This window comes from Bison bison, unplaced genomic scaffold, assembly GCF_000754665.1.
Source record: "Bison bison bison isolate TAMUID 2011002044 unplaced genomic scaffold, Bison_UMD1.0 scf7180017864238, whole genome shotgun sequence".
Taxonomy (NCBI): domain Eukaryota; kingdom Metazoa; phylum Chordata; class Mammalia; order Artiodactyla; family Bovidae; genus Bison; species Bison bison.
The window spans coordinates 2,946,077-2,949,412 of NW_011494810.1; the positions used below are offsets into that span (position 1 = coordinate 2,946,077).

At 40.5% G+C, this 3,336-nt stretch overlaps 1 protein-coding gene and 1 pseudogene across 3 annotated transcripts in view; both read left to right on the forward strand.

The window, feature by feature from the left end:
- Nucleotides 1–3,336, forward strand: part of UIMC1 (ubiquitin interaction motif containing 1) — a 139,150-nt gene that overhangs the window by 43,017 nt on the left and 92,797 nt on the right. The gene's annotated exons all lie outside the window — the stretch shown is intronic.
- LOC104993348 overlaps nt 1,429–3,336 on the forward strand; it is a 5,503-nt pseudogene continuing 3,595 nt past the window's right edge.

Consider the following 3,336-nt stretch of genomic DNA (forward strand, 5'->3'; position numbering starts at 1 on the left):
TGTTGTTCCATGTCCAGTTCTAACTGTTGCTTCCTGACCTGCATACAGGTTTCTCAAGAGGCAGGTCAGGTGGTCTGGTATTCCCATCTCTTTCAGAATTTTCCACAGTTTATTGTGATCCACACAGTCAAAGGCTTTGGCATAGTCAATAAAGCAGAAATACATATTTTTCTGGAACTCTCTTGCTTTTTCCATGATCCAGCAGATGTTGTTAATTTGATCTCTGGTTCCTCTGCCTTGTCTAAAACCATTATTCTCCATCAAATTGAGAAAATTCTCTATTCCTAATTTATCGAGAGGTTTTATCATGGATGAGTGATTTTATTCGCTGCTTTTTCGGAATCTATTGAATATGATCATGTGATTTTTCTTTTTCATTCTGTTTATGCATTGCATTATATTGATTAATTTTTGAATGTTGAACTAGCGTGCACATCTGGGATAAATTCCATTTGGTCATGGTGTATAATTCTTTTTATGTATTGTTAGGTTCAATTTGCTAATATTTTGTTAAGTTTTGCATCTGTGTTCATGAGATATATTGGTCTGTACTTTTCTTGTAACATTTTTGTCTAGTTTTAGTGTTAGGGTTAATGTGGTCACATGGAATAACTTACGTAGTATTCCCTCTGCTTCTATACTCTGAAACAGATTGTAGAGAATTTGTATAATTTCTTCCTTAAATGTTTGGTAGAATTTATTAGTGAATCCACCTGGGCCTGTTGCTTTTTGTTGTGCAAGGTTAATTATGAATTCTATTTCTTTAATAGGTATAGTCAGACTGTCTTTTTTTTTTTAATGTGAGTGTTGGCAGATTGTGTCTTTCAAGAAAATTGATCTGTTCCGTTGAGGTTATCAATTTGTGGACATAAAGTTGTTCATGCTGCTGCTGCTGCTAGGTCGCTTCAGTTGTGTCCGACTCTGTGTGACCCCAGAGATGGCAGCCCACGAGGCTCCCCTGTTCCTGGGATTCTCCAGGGAAGAACACTGGAGTGGGTTGCCATTTCCTTCTCCAATGCATGAAAGTGAAAAGTGGAAGTGAAGTTGCTCAGTTGTGTCCAACTCCTAGTGACCCCATGGACTGCAGCCTACTAGGCTCCTCCATCCATGGGATTTGCCAGACAAGAGTACTGGAGTGGGTTGCCATTGCCTTCTCCGAAAGTTGTTCATAGTATTCCTTTATTATTCTTTTAATTTCCAAGAGGTCTGTAGTGATGTCCCCTCTTTCATTTCTGATACTAGAAATTTATGTCCTCTCTTTGTTTAGTCAGCCTAGCTAGTGGTTCATCAATGTTATTGATTAAAAAAAAATACATCAGTTTTTGTTTTGGTTCATTTTCTCTATTCACTTCTCAATTTCCATTTCATTGATTTCTGCTGTAGTTTTTATTATTTTTTCTTCTGCTTACTTTGTATTTAATTTGCTCTCTCTCGTTTTATTTTTTTTTTCTGGTTCCCTAAGGTTAGATGATTGATTTTAGATCTTTTTTCCCAGTGTATGCACTCAATGCTATAAATCCCCTCTAAGCATTGCTTTTGCTGCATCCCAGAAATTTTGATAAGTTGTGTTTTCATTTTCATTTGATTCAAAGTATTTTTATATTTCTCTTGAGATTTCTTCCTTGAGCCATGAGTTATTTAAGTTATGTTGCTTAATCTCCATTTATTTTGAGATTTTCCTGTTATTTTTCTAATTGATTTCTGGTTTAACTTCATTGTGGTCTGAGAGCAGACATTGCATGATTTCTCTTGCTTTAAATTTGTTAAGGTACCATGCCTGGTACGTTGTGGGAGGAGGCGGAGGACGCAAAGCAAACCGGTGAATCTATAAAGAAACCAGCCTCATAGGAGAGGGACGGGAGGAGCCCAACAGTGAGGTGTGTGGGCTCAAGAACCATGTCTGAGCGGGAGTACTTTAATCGGAAAAGTTATGAATTGGAAAACAGCTTCTGGTTAACTAGGTTCACTTAACTGAAGGGCTCTGGCTTCAAAGGCCTCTAAGATGTCCTGCAGAAATTGCTGGAGTCCTTACAGGAGAACCATTTCCAAGAAGAACAGTTTCTTGTAGCAGATATGCCAAGACTTAGCATTGGGATGGACACTTGTGTCTTTCCTCTGAGGCATGGCAGTCTTCCCTTGGTTCAAACTGCAGATTACATTTAGCCCATGGTCGCTGACCCTTATATGATGGGCAGGATAGCCTGTGCCAATGTCCTTAGTGACCTCTGTGTCATGTAGGGCACAGAATGTGACAACATGCTGATGCTTCTTGGAATCAGTCATAAAATGACCAACAGGGAAAGGGATAAAGTAATGCACCTAAATATACAGGGTTTTAAAGATGCAGCAGAGGAGGTGGGAACGTCTATAATGGGTGGCCAAACAGAGCTAAACCTCTGGATTGCTAAACCCATGGGTTGTTGTGGATACAACTGTCTGCCATCCCAACGGATTTATCATGCCAGATAATGCAGTGCTGGGTGTGCTTGTGCTGACAAAACGTTTGGGGATGCAAGTGATCATGGCCATGCACCAGTGGCTGGACATTCCTGAGAAATGGAATAAAATCAAGCTAGTGATTCCCTAGGAGGATGTGGAGCTGGAGTACCAGGAGGCAATGATGAACATGGCCAGGCTCAACAGGACAGTGTCAGGACTCATGTGTATATTAAATGCCCATGCGTTCACCAACATCACAGGCTTTGGGATTCTGGGCCACGCACAGAACCTGGCCAAACAGCAGAGAAACAAGGTGTCCTTTGTGATTCATAACCTTCCTATCCTGGCCAAGATGGCAGCTGTGAGCAAGGCCTGTGGAAATGTGTTTGGCCTTATGCATGGGACCTGTCCGGAGATGTCAAGAGGCCTCCTGATCTGTTTACTTTGTGAGCAAGTAGCTCAGTTCTGTGCAGAGATAAAGTCCCCCAAATACGGAGAAGCTCTATACAGTCAGCAAAAACAAGACCAGGAGCTGACTGTGGCTCAGACCATGAATTCCTTATTGCCAAATTCAGACTTAAATTGAAGAAAGTAGGGAACACCACTAGACCATTCAGGTATGACCTGAATCAAATCCCTTATGATTATACAGTGGAAGTGAGAAATAGATTTAAGGGACTAGATCTGATAGATAGAGTGCCTGATGAACTATGGAATGAGGTTTGTGACATTGTACAGGAGACAGAGATCAAGACCATCCCAATGGAAAAGAAATGCAAAAAAGCAAAATGGCTGTCTGGGGAGGCCTTACAAATAGCTGTGAAAAGAAGAGAAGTGAAAAGCAAAGGAGAAAAGGAAAGATATAAACATCTGAATGCAGAGTTCCAAAGAATAGCA